This window comes from Manis javanica, chromosome 4, assembly GCF_040802235.1.
Source record: "Manis javanica isolate MJ-LG chromosome 4, MJ_LKY, whole genome shotgun sequence".
Lineage (NCBI taxonomy): Eukaryota > Metazoa > Chordata > Mammalia > Pholidota > Manidae > Manis > Manis javanica.
The window spans coordinates 181,743,532-181,758,677 of record NC_133159.1 but is presented as its reverse complement, the minus strand read 5'-3'; the positions used below and the strand labels follow the sequence as shown (position 1 = coordinate 181,758,677).

The 15,146-nt window shown below is 51.7% G+C and overlaps 1 long non-coding RNA gene across 2 annotated transcripts; it reads right to left on the bottom strand.

The window, feature by feature from the left end:
* Positions 1-3,531: 3,531 nt before the first annotated feature.
* Positions 3,532-14,836, bottom strand: LOC140849213 (uncharacterized). 2 transcript variants are annotated; one of them, XR_012130942.1, is made up of 3 exons: positions 14,000-14,836; positions 11,860-12,185; positions 3,532-10,196 (listed from the first exon to the last, which is right to left on the bottom strand). It is a non-coding gene; the product is annotated as an uncharacterized lncRNA (long non-coding RNA). The 2 variants fall into 2 exon arrangements; XR_012130943.1 differs by having other exon boundaries at positions 11,860-12,182.
* Between the last annotated feature and the right edge of the window lie 310 nt (positions 14,837-15,146).

Sequence of the window (15,146 nt, the reverse complement as noted above, 5' to 3'; positions counted from 1 at the left end):
TAGATCACAGGGAAATTCTGTGCCTACCCAGGGAGCCGTGCCCCCCCACCTCCGCAGAAGCCTCCCTAAAAGAAGAATCCAATCGCAGCTCCTTTTCCCCTTTCTGGATGAACGCACTTGTGGCTGGTAACCAGAAAGTTCCAGAGCAGGAGGCACAGGAGACATGGGGCCCTGTCTAGGTGGGCTTCTGGACCAGAGCCTCATCTCCCCCATCCTCTCTGGCCTTCACTGCTTCCTCCATGCCAGGTGCTATGGGCAACCAGCCCCCTGCCAGGGTCACAGGGCAAAACCATCCCATTTGTGTCCAGAGTGGTTTTCCTGGTTCCCATCCAGGCTCTCCTTCTTCACAACTGTCAGCATCATGAGCAAGAAAATGGCGCCTGGCGCCCAAAGCCCGCAGGCTCAGGGAGTCCTGCCTCCTGCCAGCAGGAGGGTCACCTCAGTGGCCGCCAGCACCCTGGCTTTGTCCAGTGTAAAAGGCAGAGCTACACTTCCTGCCACAGGGTGAGGCCTGGCATCTACCGGCTGGGTTTGCCATTGAGGGAGTAGGCACAGAATGGAGGGGGGCCAGTCACTCGGGTGCCAGCGGCCCAGTGAGGCCTCTGTGAGCCCCACCTGCACGTGGAGGCGGGCAGTGGCCCTGCTGCCAAGGTTGGGAGGAGTCAGGGGGAAGCAGTACCAGGCCCCTGCAGAGCCCTTCCTGTTTTAGAATTATCGTTAGTGATTAGGTGGTACATTTCTAGGGAGCACCCAAATGCCACCCTGAAAGGCTGCCTTTTAAAGAGGAGGGTGCCTCAGGAAGACTCCCAGCCCTTCGGTGTGGGCCGTGTACAGCGACTTCCTGAGCGCGCAGGATGGTGGGGGAGAGGGTGACAAATGGAGGCACGGCAGGCACACCTCAGCCAGGGGAGCGCAGCCACGTCAGCAGCGGGAGGCACGTGACCACACGCAGATGTGAGAGGGTGGCACTTCCCCTCCCAAGCTCACAAGCCCGGCCCCACCGTGGGAGACACGGCAGGCAGCTCCCGACAGAGGGAGAGGATGTGGAATTGCTGCCCAGCAGCGTCCTCAGGCTGCCATGGTCGGCCATGGTCGTCCGAGAGGAGGACAGCCTGGGAGCCCGAGGACCAGATGCCCCGTGGGCCCCGGGAGTGGGCCCCGGAGCAGGGGAAGGGGGTTGCATGTAGACCAGGGGAGCGGGGGCTTCGGTCGGCAACAGCGAGTCCATACTGGTTCCTTAGTGTGACCCTGCGGCCCACTGAGCTGTTACGGAGCAGAGCTGGTGGGGGACGTCTATCTCCGTGATGACTGCATGAATCCACAATTGCCCTAAACTTTTTATCAAGTCATTCTCAACCTTGGCACAAGGTCCTGCTTGGCCCACAGGTCTGAAGGGGAGCGCCACCCGCCCCCTGGGCCCCACCGCTGCTCTGGCCACACATGGCACCCTGGCCAGCCCGGCAGTTGGGCCCTGCCTGCCCTGCAGGCTTTGACTTTAATCCCACTCACCCTTTCCGCAAAACCTGCCCACCTTTGAGCAGAACATGGCCCAAAGGCGCTACCTGGCAGAAGGTGGGGGCACTGCCAGGAGAGGCCTGGAGGGCAGCCAGGAGCCCAGCAGGGGGCACGGCCTCCTGGGGGCCCATTGTTAGGAGGTCCTGCCTCAGCCCTCTCGCCAGGCAGCCTAGAAAGTTCCACTTGCTGGGGCCTCCCTTAGAGCCTCCTGAACTGCCGGTGGGCTTTCTCTGGAGGGGTGGAAGGCTGGGAGGGGGCCCCCAGCAACCAGCCCCCTTACATAATCCAGCGTGACTCCAGGTGCCCGTGGGAGGCGCGGGGGTGAGCGCAGGGCGCCAGCGAACTCAGCCGCACTGGGTGCTTCTCTCGGCCCCGCCTCAGCATCATCCTGCGTCTCCTGGCTGGGGCACCCACTTGCTTATTAGAATGCATTAACTGACGACGCAGATTTAAATAGCTCAGGCAGGTGCACCTACAGAGCCCCCTGCCCTGGGCCTCCTGTGGGCCCAGGCGGGGCACAGAGGGCTGGGTCTGAGGACCGAGGCCTCCAGCCCGCTCACTACCTGTGTGTCCTGAGCTGGGCACAGAGGGCGGGGGGGGGGGGTGTGGGCAGGGCAGCCCAGCTAGGGGCCAAGGCCATGCTTGGGATGGGGGAGGGGTTCTGGAGGGGGACAAAGAAGGCGGAGAGCAGGGAACCCCACCCCGCATCGCACTCTCTCCCCCTTACACGCACACCTCGCCTGCCGCAGATTCTCCAGCGAGCGGGTCCGCGCGTGGAGCCCGGGTGTGGAGGGAGCCTAGAGCCGGCCCTGCACGGGCCATCTCCGTCAGAGCAGGCATCACAGAGGTGAGGGGCACGGGCCGAAGGCTCCCCGGACCGCGCGGGGTGGAGGGCGGCGCCCCGGCCTGGCTGCTCCCAGGGGCCAGGGATCGGGCGGTCCCTCAGTCTGCCCAGGAAGGATGGGGAAAGGCCGGCCAGCTTTCACAGGCAGTTTGATGACTCTCCATTTACCCCTGAAACGTCTTTGTTTTCTTGTCACTCCGCCTCTTAAATGACTTTTGTTCCCTTGAAAGTGACCTGAAAGGCATTTTTGGAGAGGAAACCTGCTCTCTGGAGTCTGAGCCAAGAGGAAAACAGGCCCTCTCTGCGCCCGCGGGTCCCCCTGACGGGAGGCACACCACGCCTGGGACGGCCAGCTTCCTGAGGTGCCCACTGCGGGCGCTGCTGTGCCGCCTCGCGGAGCCAGGGGCTCCCTGCCCAGGGCGCCTGCTGCTAATTTCGGCTGCTGGAGGCTCCACTCTCACTTGTTTTTATTCCACGTTTATTTAAAGCCAGATTTTAAAATGTCGTCTTCAGCCCTGAAACCTGACTCTCTCTTCTTGCTGCAGACCCTAAAACCCCTCTTGGAGTCCTCCGTCCCCACAGGAAGAACTTTGAGGCTGACGGAGGCTGGGCTGTGGGGCACTGGGCCGTGGGGCACTCCCCCCGTGGGTCGTAGAGCTACCCCCTACCAACATTGTGCAAAGGAACAGCTGGATGTTGGGCTGATGTTTCTTTCCCCTTAGAGTCAGTCGGCTGGCGCGTCAGCACAGCCGGCGCACAGAGAGCCCCTCTGGAGGCCCTTGGTCCCCAAACATGAGCAGGGGAGGGGAGCAGGCCCCCACCGTGCCAGGCGCTGCATACCAGATAGCGTCTGGAGCCACCCACCCATCATCTTCCTGTCAAGGGCCCTGATGCAGCGGCACATCTCCCAGTCCCTGAGAGTCCCCCTGGGGTGGGAAGGGATCAGGTCAGACCCGCTGTGCACTGGCTTCTCCCTCCTCCAATCTCCCTGACACTCGGGTCTCCCTACATCTTGTGTATTTGGGAACTGAGGATGCCTGGACCGCTCTGATGGGAAGATGCCATCCCACGCCAGATGTTCATTCACACAGTGTCAGCCAGCGGGCAGCTCTGGGACCCACAGGCAGGGTGTGACCCAGCTGGGCGCTCAAGAAGTGTGGGGTCCTGTCCTCTTCAAGTAGCACATGACTACCTCCATCCCCTTCTGCAGCTAGAATGTGCCAGAAGGACCGTGATGAAAATGACAGGAAGGAGACAAGACCCAGACAGGCCAGCTGGGCTACGGGGAGGACACCATGGGGACGGAGCACCTTTGTCTGGCTCCCAGCTCCTGGAGCAGACAGCAGGGAAGCTGGAGGGGGGTCTCGTGGAGAGCTGGTGGGCCCCAGTCCAGGCTGCCACGACCAGACCAGGGGCACAGGGCCGCCCTCCAGCAGGGACCGGGTGGGAGCTGGTGGGGTCCGGCTGAGACACTGGGTGTTGGGCCTGAGACCATCACTGCACCGTCAGGCTCTTATTTCCTCAAAAGTTGGCAGAAAGGACATTTATTCAGGTTTATGGAAAACTTCAGCTGTTTCCAGCAGTTCAGATAAAAAGAATATTCCATCCATGGGCACAAACAACTTACACAGATCTGGGTGACATCTTACCCCCAGTCCCAGCAGACCTTGGCTGCCAGCAGCCTCTGCAGAGCGGCGCTCCGTGAGGACGGAGACCCAGGCCCCAGCGGAGCCCTGGCAGCTTGGCCTGGAATCTGCTTCTAATTCTCACCTTGATTTCGAGCTCTTCTCTGCATGCAGGAGCCGGCAGAGCCCTTTGTGCGGCCTCAGGACTGGGTTTTCGGAGCCCCTAGGGCTGCTGGTGTTGGGTCTGGTTGTAATTTTCCTCCATCCTTCGCCTTGTGAAGTTCCCACTGGGAAAACCCCAGTGACCTTGATTCTGATCAGGAAAGTGAGCAGCAGACTCTCCCAGCAAGGAAACAGGCTCCCTGTTGGAAAGCTGTGGGCTCTCCGTGCAGCTTTCCGGGGAAGTCGACGTGGTGATTTGCAAGCGGTCTGGAGGCACCGCAGGTCTGATGGTGAGGGTCAGCTGTAGGACAACCCAGCAGACGAGGCATCTGCCCTCACGCATCCAACCTGGAGCTCAGCCCCGTCAGAGGTGGGCAGGGGCTGAGGACGCACGTGCGTTTGGGTCCACGATAAGCCTTGTCCTGAGGGAGGAGGGGCCCTGCACCGCGGCCCTAGGCGGGCCGGCAGGGACTCCACATCGGGGAGCCTTCGCTGCCACCTGGTGGACGGCCCAGGAAGGTGACGGCGCGTGGCAAGTGCAGGGAGCAGTGCCCAGGCGTGGAGGGGCCGTGTCGGGAATGTGCAGAGCGGCCTAGAGGGCAGCGGGGCTGAACAGGCTGCAGGGGGGCAGCAGGTGGTGGCAGTCCTGGGGCTTGCCCCTACATCTGGCAGCTGGCTGTGGGCCTAGAGCTCTCCTAGGATGGGCGGCATCCAGGAAAAGCCCCAGACCACTTCGATCCTGTCTCCTCAACAGAAGTGGGGGAGTCCCCTTCGCAGGCCAGAAGGGAGAAAAGGGTAATATATGTGGGCAGGTCTGCCTGTCAGCTCGGTGCAGACACCGCCCGGAACCTGCAGAGGGAACGTGGGGAGGGATGTGTGATCTCCCCAGGCAACCGACTCTACGAGGAAAATGGCTTGCTTTCTCAAAGGGCTCTAGGACATCTTTTTACAAAATTGGGGAAAAACTCACATAACATAAAATTAACCATTTGAAAGTATATAATTCAGTGGCATTTGGTACACTCACAACGCTGTCCAGCTGCTGCCTCTGTCCAGTTCTGAAACATTAATTCCCCCCAAAGGAAATCTGTCTCCATCAGCAGTCAGTCCCCCTTCCCCACAGCCCTGGCCCCACCCATCCACTGTCTCTACGGATTTGCCTAACTGGACATTCTACATAAATGGCCTCATACAACCTGTGGCCTCGTGTCTGGCTTATTTCATTCATCCACGATGCAGGCGTGTGAAAGAACATCATTCCTTTCCGTGGCTGAGTACTGTTCCCTGCGCTGCAGCCCACTGTTTGCTCACCAGCTCACTGGCAACGGACCCTTAGCCGTCTCCTTTTGGTGACTGTAACTAGTGCCGCTGTGCACATTCGTGGTGTGAGTTTTTGTGTGACACCTGCTTTCAGCTCCTTTGGGTGCATCTCTAGGAGTGGGATTGCTGGGTCGCATGGTGATTGTGTTCAGCCCTGAAAAGCAGCTGTTCTTCCCAGCAAGTGCCCTGTCTACATCCCCGCCAGCAACGCGCGTGGGCTACCATTTCTCCATGTCCTCACCAACAAAAGTCTGGCCATCCCAGTAGGTGGGAAGTGGTGCTCACTGTGGTTTTGATTTGCGTTCCTCTGATACCCAAGGACACCGAGCATCTTTTCCTATGTATGGCATCTTTTAAAGGAACCTGACTTTTCTATCATCTGTGTTTCAGAACTTTGTCAGGGGAGTGAGCCTGCAAGACATCACGGAGGCCCACCAGCCCACACTTGGCTTCCTCCTGGAGTCTTTTAACCAAAACTGGGCTCCCCTAGCTAAAATGAGGGACTCCCTGGACCCAGTCCAGCCCAGAGTTCCAGAAGCAGCAAGGACCACCACAACTACATTCTGGGTTGAGCAATTCCTGTGTGCCTTTAGGACACAGCCCCGTGGCCTGAAGAGGGTGGCTGTGTGCACTGGTGTGTGGGTAAGGGGGCCCTGCACCGCAGAGCTCGAGGTGAGGAAATAGGGCAGCTCCCCCAGGCACGCGAGTGAGGGGAAGTCCTGACCTGCCGCCTGCAGACGCTTTGGGTGGGAGCCCAGACCATCTGAGGCCCTGGCAGGAGGACCGTGCCACCAGGTGGTGGCCGGGAGCCAGGGAGCCAGGCTCTGCAACCTGCCCGAGGCATCTGCCCACCAGCCCGCAGGACAGGAGAAGCAGAAGCCGTGCCAGTCCTGGGGCTTCTCCCCTCCAGGGGCACCAGGCAGCTGCACGTGCCAGTCCTGGCGGTCAAGAGCCCCGCAGACATCAGCAGAAACAGGCTTTGTTGGAGAGACTGGGCAGATTACCTGAGCCAGACCTGGTGGAGGGCCACCTGGTCCGTTGAGCAGTGGCCAGTGCTGGGCCAGCTGCGGACACCTGGGCCCATCGCCCTCGCACCACTGCGACCCTGCCCCCCAGCCCCTCCCACCCAAGGCCTGACCTCTGCCGGGGCAGCTGCTGCTCCAGAGTCAGAGGTCCTGCCCTCACGCAGCCCCAGCACGGCGGCCTTGCAGGCTCTGAGACGTCACTGCACAGGAATCCCTTGCTGAGCCGCAGCCACGCTGCTCTCCAGCTGGGCATTAGGTGAGGAAGTGTGACTCTGACACCCCACCCCCAGGCAAGCACCCAGGAGAGGGGCCCAGGTCCTGAGTAGGACAGGCTCAGCCTGACAGAGCCCCCCCTCCCCAGCCCCACCCTGTGCGGGTCCCTGGGCCCCGTCACCACTCTTGGGTGGGAATGTCCTTTGGTCACTCACGGTCGCAGAGCAGCTTCATTCACTAGGGGAAGTGCTGGGGCTCAGACTTGCCCAGGCCTGGGCTCTGCAGAGGGTCTTAAATATTCGTCTCTACGGATTCCAGTTCTCTGTTGTAATTCCCCATTTTTTAATCTACCTTCTTCATTGTTTAGCCTATTTAAAAAAACACAACGTCCTGGTCATAGATCTGCCCAAGTTCCCGTCTGCCAGGCCCACACCCAGAGCCTGGTGGGCCGGTGCCCCGGGCGGGCTTCTCCCGGTTTCCAGTCACCTGGTCCTCAGACTGAGAGCTGTCGCCAGGGACTTACAACTGGACGCACTGGACCAGGGTCAGCAAACTACAGCTTGTGGGCCAGCTGCCTGTTTTTGTAAAGAAAGTTCTATTTACAAAGTAAACAGCCATGCTCATTTGTTTTACACAGCGTCTCCATAGAGGTGGCACAGCAGAGTTCAGTAGTCAGAGAGCCTATCTCCTGAAACATTTACTATCCAGTTTTTTTTAAAAAAAGTTTTCCTGTAGATGCTATGTTCCAGCAGCTGAGATTCGGCCTTTTCCCTGTAGGGAGGTCGACCACCTTCCCGCAACCAGGACCGAGCTGAGTGTGGGAGAGGAAAATGGAATTAAATCCCTGGGTTTAAAATTCAACACTAACATTAACTGGAAAATGAACTCAAGTAGCCCCAGCCTTGTGGCCAGTAACAGGGGACAGTTTCTCTTTGTCCTCCCTGTTAGTTCTGAGTCTTCGGGTCAGAGATAAGGCAGGAAGCTGGTTTTTGCAGAAGCCGAGCCATCCTGTCCCAGGGCACTGAAGAGGAACTGGTAAGAAAAATAAAAAGCAACTGAATTGGCACAAGAACGTTTGCTTGGATCCTTGCAAGTAGCTGCATTACATGTCTGGTCAGGAACCCCATGGCCTCTCTCCCAGGATGTCCCCTTTAAAAGGCCCACCTGCTGTCGCTTTGGGGGGCAGTGGTTCTTTAAAGCACAAGCCTCCCACTTGGATTTGCTGGCAAGTTTTACACTCTTTCCTTTCCTCAAAACCTCGTCGTTGCTTCGGGATCTGATGTCGGCAGCAAGGGCCGGTTTTCACTAACAAGTGAAGCCTGACTGCAGAGTCGGTGAATCTGTCTCCAAAGTCCCACTCACTCCTCCAGAACACCCACCAGGGGCCTGGTGTCACCGCGGCCTCTCCTTTGGGTCTTGGTCTCCTCGGCACCGAGGACGGCATCCATCCTGCTTTCCAGAGGTTTGCATGCCCGATCTTTAGCACCGCATCTCCCAAGTTTGCAAAGTCTTGGGAGGAGATGAGCCCTCAAGTCTCCGTACTTGTTCTGGTCAGGCACTCCCAGATCTGCAGCTCTGTCAGGAAGCCCGGCCTGGCAGGTGCTGCCTCCAGGAGGTCAGCCCTCAGTGGCTTTACTGCTTCGTGCAGCTCTCCAGCACCTTCAATAGGATGGCTCTTACCTCATCTGGCTGTTCCAGTAGCTCAAGGGGGCACTGCCCTGCCACATACCATTCCATCCCGCCTGGAGTGGGAGTCGGCTTTCCGTATTTAAATCTTAGTTCCAGTTTTTAATGTTTATTGCTAGGAAACAGAAACACCTGTGGGATTTGTGCATTGGCCTAGTCCTCTGTTACTTGACTATACTTACTGATTAGTTCTGAGTTTCTTACAGATTCCTTTGGGGTCTTCTGTGTACATAGTCATGTTGTCTATAAACAGGAAGTTTTATTCCTTCTTTCCCAACATGTGTGTGATTTCTTTTCTCTGCTTGTTACCCTGACCAGGGCCTCCAACGTGCTGCTGAAGAGAAGTGGTAAGAGTAGTCACCCTTGGCTTTCTTGAGGATCTTACAGGAAAAATGCTCAGCATTTCACCATTCAGTGTGGTGTTAGCCATAGGGGTTTTTAAAGTAAAGGTAAACAAGTTCCCTTTAATTCCTCATTTGCTAAAAGTTTTTTGTAATCATAAATTGATGTTGAATTTTGCCAAATGCTTCTCCTAAATCTACCGAGATGTCGTATGGGTTTTCTTTACTCTGTTGCTATGGTGAATCACATTGATTGATATTTGAAGGCTGAACCAATCTTCCATTTCCAAGATAAACCCCATTTGATTTATCCCAGAGTAAACAGGTTATTGCAGGATGAAAACACCTTTTTTTTACATTGCTGGACTCCGTCTGCCAGTATGTCATTGGGGTCTTGCATGTATGTGCACCAAGGATCCAGGTCCTTAGTGTTTGTTTCTTGTGAGCACCTCATGGTATCCGGGTGAGGCTGGCCTCGTAGGGCACTGAGACCTGTTCCCTCCTCGTCCACTTTCTCTAAGAGTTTGTGCAGAATTGGTAAAATCTTCCTCTAATGTTTGCTAGAATTTCTTTCAATAGATACACAGCTGTTCTGTTTGTGTTCTCATGTGAACTGTGTAGTTGATGTCTTTTGAGGAATTGGCCCATTTCATTTAAATTGTTGGACTTATGGGCATAAAATTGTCATGTTTCCTTAATATCCTTTTAATGTTTACAGGGTCTGTAGTGATATGAGAGGCTCTTTCATTCTTAATGTAATTTGTAGCTTCTCTTTTTATGCTGATCAGTTTAGCTCGAGGTTAATCAAATTCATTGATCTCTTCAAAGAACAAGTTTTTGCTCCATTGATTATTTTTGTTCTAAGTTTGGCTTCTGCCACTTCTCATTTGTTCTGATTTTGTTGGGTGTAATTTGCTCTTTTCCTAATTAATTAAGGTGAAAGTTTAGATCATTGATTTGAGACTTTCTTTTTCAATCTCATCATTTAATGTCATAAATTTCCCTTCGTGGAGAAGCACTAGTTCAGCTGCAGAAATATTAAGCTGTGTTTTCATTTTCACTCAAACATATTTTCTAATTTCCCCTGTGATTTTCCTCCATAATCCATGAATTATTTAATATTTGTGGCTTTTTCAGATATCTGTTATTGATTTCAAGAGCAATCTCATTAAATACAAACATTGCATGATTTCAGTTCTTTTGAATTTGCTCAGGTTTATTTGACGGCCCAGAACACAGCAGGTCTCGGCCAATGTTCCATGTGCACTTGGCCGGGGTGTCCACGTCCCGCCGCTGCTGGGCGGGCGGCGGAGTCTGTGGGCGGGAGTGAGGCCAGCTGCTCGGCCATGCTCAGGCCTGCCGTGTCCTTAGTGCCCTTCCGTCCGTCTGTCTCTCCTGTACTGAAAGGGGGAGTGTCTCATCGCTGAGATTCTCTGTCCTTTAGTTCTCAGTTTGTACTTTCTGCCTGTTGGAGTTCTAGTATTAGGTGATAGTCGTTTAGGACTGTCATCCTTTATCACTACGTAATGTCCCTCTTTATCTCTGGTGATACTGTTTTGAAATATACATTGTCTGACATTAATAGAGCCACTCCAGTTTTCTTTTAGGTTCCTATGGTGTATTTTTCCCTTCCTTTTACTTTTTTATCAATCTCTGTCTTCATATTTAAAGTGGGCTCCTTGTAGACAGCATATAGTAAGGTGATTTTTTAAAATTCCAATTTGATAATCTGTCTTTAATTGGTGTGTGTACACCATTTACATTTAATGTAATTATTAGTATCATTGAATTTGGGTCAACCATATTTTTTTGTCTGTCTCTTATGTTCCCTCTTTCTTGCCTTCTTTTGGATTATTTGAAAATCTTTTTATATTCTACTTTAATTTACCCACTGACATTTGGCGGTATCTAATTTTTTTAATGGTCACACTAGGTATGTATTATTTCAGTATATATACCTATCTGTTCACAGTTTATTTAATGTGCCACTTCAACTGAAATGTAGAGGCCTTACATCCATATAAGTTCCTGTCTTTCCCCCTTTATGTTATAGCTGTCATATATATTTATATATATTGAAAATCCCACCAGATATTGCTATAATTTTTGCTTTCAAAAATCATACATACTTTTAAAAAATTTAAAAGGAAATATTATTTATTGACTGGTATATTTACCATGTCAGTTCTTCCTTTATTCCTGAAGATACAAATTTCCATTTGGTATAATTTCCCTGCAGCCTGAATAGTATCTTTTAATATTTTCTTTTACAACAGGTCTGCAGAATGAATTCTATTAGTGTTCCTTCGTCTGAGAATGTCTATTTTTCTTTCATTCCTGAAGCATTTCTTTGCTAGATATTGGACTCTGGGTTCACAGTTTTTTTCTTCTGCTACGTTAAAGATACTGTTCTGCTCTTTTCTAGCCACTGTGGTTTCTGATTAGAAATCTGTAGCCATACAAATCATTGTTCTCTGTACATATTTCATTTTAACTGAGCATCTTTCAAGATTTTTTCTTTGCCTTTAGTTTTTAGGGGTTTATTTATGATATCTCTGGTTTTTAGGGGTATATTTATGATGTCTGGTTTTTAGGGGTTTATTTATGATGTCTCTAGGCATGATTTTCTTTGGAGTTCTCTTGGTTAGGGATCGCTGAGCTCCTTGAATCTGTAAACTAATGTCTTTCACCAAATGAGGAAACTTTTAGCCATTATTTCTTCAAAAATTTTTCTTGTGCTCTCTTCTGGGATTTTAATGACACATATATTAGTCATCTGATATGGTGCTACAGGTCCCTGGGGCTCGGGATTGTCCCCCATTGTTTCTCTCGTCTCCAGATGGGATAATTTCTGTAGATTCGTCTTTAGTTAATTTGACCAGAAGCACCGGCCACAGAAGGCAAGGGGAACCTGCCGCCTGAACTAGCCGGGCTGGTCAGAACTAGCTTCAAGTTCACCGCACCTTTCTTTGGTCACCTCTGTTCTGCTATTGGGTTTGTTTAGTGATTTTTTTGAGGTTTCTGGTATTATATTTTTCAGTTTGGAAATTTCCATTTTGTTCTTTTAATAGTTTCTACTCCTCAGCTGAGTTCTATCTTCCCATTTGTTTCAGGTGTGTTTAACTTACCTTATGTGACATGGTTACAATAACTGCTTTAAAGTTTTGTCTGATAATTCCATCCGTGTCCTGGGTCATTTCAGAGTTGGCATCTGTTGTCTTTTGCCCTGGAAATTGGTCACAATTTTCATGATTCCTTGTATATTGAGTAATTTGTGATTGTAAATTAGACATTTTGACTGCTATGTTATGTAGACCCTGTTATAATCCTCAGGAGAACGTTGATTTTTCTGTTTTAGCAGCTTATCAATCTGGCTAGTTCAGATCACAAGGTCCGCTTGCCTTCTGTGGCCAGTGCTTTTGGTCAAATTCAATTTCAAAGTCTCTCTGTGCTGCTGTGGATTGAACAGGAAATGAAAAAGAAATGGGTTTAGTTTTGCAGGAAAAACTCTTCATATGAACTTTCTTTTTCCTGTTGGTAAAATTTTGGGGGTGGACGTGGAGTAGAAACATCTAGACATTTAAGGGGAAGATATCCACTTCTATTCAAAATTGTACTAGACATTTTAGGGCAATTAGGCAAGGAAATGAATGAAAAGCATCCAGGTTAGGAGGAAGTAAAACCTTCTCTATTATACACGGTATTGCCTTGTATATAGAAAATCTTAAGGATTCCACTAAAAACCTACGAGAGCCAGGTTGCAGGATACAAGCTCAATATACAAAAAGTAACTGTATTTCTGTACACTTGCAATGAATAATCTGAAATTGAAATAAAAAAAACCCTTCCATTTACAAAAGCATCAAAAGAAACATAAAGCTTACACTCTGAAAGCCACAAAACTTTGTTGAAAGAAATTAAACACATGAAAACACACCTGTGTTCCCAGGTCTTTAGGCCTAATATTACTCAGATGGCATTATTCTCTAAATGGACCTACAGATCCAGTATAATCCCTATCAAAATTTCATCTGGTTTCTTTTCAGAAACTAACTAGCTGAACCTAAAATTCCTATGGAAAGTCAAGGGACTGAGAATAGCCAAAACGATCTTGAAAAAGATGAACGACGTTAAAGGATTTATATTTGCTGAGTTAAAAACTTACTACAAAGCTACAGTGAGAATATAAGGATAGACGTACAGACAAATGGGATAGAACTGAGAGTCCAGAAATAAATTCTCATATTTATGGCTAGCTGATTTTTGACAGAGAGGCTAAGGATTCAATGGGGAAATAACTGTCTTTTTAACAAATGATACTGGGACACTTGGATATCCATATGCAAAAGAATGAAGTTGGATCGCCGATCTAACCGCAATACAAAAATTAACTGAAATGGAACAAAGTCCTAAGTGTAAGAACTAAAACTATAAAAATCTTAATAGAAAACATAGAAATAAATCTTTATATCCCTGGATTAGGTTCTGGTTTCTCAGACATGACACCAAAAGCCCAAGTAACAGAAGAAGAAAAATGGATAAACTGGACCATCATGATTAAAAATGCTTGTGTATCAAAGGATACTATCAAAAAGTGAAGACAACCCACAGAATGGGGGGAAATTTTTGCAAATTTTATGTCTGATAAGGGTCTCGTATCTAGAATATATAAAGAACTCCTAAAACTCAGTAAGACAAATAACCTAGTTAAAAAATAGGCAAAAGATCAAAATGCTTTCTCAAAAGAAGATACATATAAATGGCCAACAGGCACACAAAAGGATGCTCAACATCATTAGGATAAAGGGCAAACAAAACTACCATGAGATCCCACTTCTCTCCTACCAAGGTGGCTAGAATCAAGCTAGAGAACGGCCGGTATTGACTAGGATGTGGACTTCACACACTGCTGGGGGGAATGTAAATGGTGCAGCTCCTGTGGAAAACAGTCTGGCAATTTCTCAAGTGACTAAGCGTGGGGTCACCGTGTGACCTGTGCTCCCACTCCTAGGCGTGCACCCAGGAGAAACGATGTGTACACAAAGCTTGCATAGGAATGTTCGCAGGAGCATTACGTATAATAGCTGAAAAGTGGGCACAACTCGAATGTCCATCAGGTGATAAGACACATAAAATGTGTTCTTTTTCTCTACAATGGAATATTACCCAGCCATAAAAAGGTCTGTGTGATGGTTGCACAACTGTGGAAATTGATGAACTGTACACTTTATATGGGTGAACTGTATGGTACAGGGTTAGGAATTCTACCTCAGTGAAGCTTTTCAAAGCACGAAGGGAAACCAGCCCTCCTCAGGGGGTGCAGACGCCATCGGGGGCCTGTGCCCGCGGCTTCCCAGTTTGCTCTTCCTCTGTGCCCTCACCCTCGAGTTCACTTCAGAGCGTCTGCCTCCTAAGCCAGCCTCATTCACCCAAAGCCGGACCAGAGATCGTGCCCTTTAACTGCCTCCCCAGGGCCGGCCTGCTCCTCCCTCAGCTGTAGGTAGAAAAGAACATTCCTTCCAAGTTCCCTGGCTCCTCGGGGGCAAACAAGATCACAGGTAGAGAGGGGTGCCTTGGAGGGCACCACGGTCCCCAGCATCAGATGTGGTCCTCAGTGGGGGCGGGCACCACAGATGAGGTGGGGTCATTGAGGAGAGCTCGTTGGCGGGGAGGAACCCAGATCACGAGGAAGATCTAGGGTATCCCCATTTGCTCAGAGATCCCAAACCCAGGGCTGGAAGGGTGCTGAGGGTCACTGAAAGGGCAAGGGACATGCCAACGTCGCTGTCCTTGGCCGAGGGTACAGGTGTCCACCGGGGAGGCCCCAGGCTGCTTGGGCCCACAGCACGGCTACCCCGGGCCAGGCCCGGCCCCACCTGCCAGCCAGCTGCCCCCACACCCGTGCAGAGGATGGGTTCCCCCTGCCTCCCTGGGGCACAGCCAGGGACCCAGCCCCTGGCCTCTTTCGGGAAAGGCAGATGGCACAGCGGGAAGCCCCGCTGTCGTGGCGATGTCCCCACATTCTCCCTGAGGGTGGGGGGACTCGCCGGAAGCCCCCACGGTGTGGCGGTGGGCACAGATGCCTTCCCAAGGTGGGCTGGGCTCCAGGACGTTGCTCCCCCCCCCCCACTACCACCCCAAGGCCTGGCGCAAGGACCAGGACGACCCCCCCCATCCCAGGTGGTGCTGCACCCCTGTTCCCTGCCTCCCCACCTCCCCACTGCCCATGGCCGGGACAAACGTGCCCCCAGCCAGATGAGTCCCAGTGGCTGGGCCTTTCCCCCATGGCCCCAGCCTGGCCTGTCTAGGCCAGCTTCCCAAGAAGGCCCTCTGGTCAGGCAGCCCTGTGGCTCCCCATTCACGCCTCCCACCCACCCTGTACGGCTTCCGGCTGCTCCAGCTGCCCCCGTGCTCA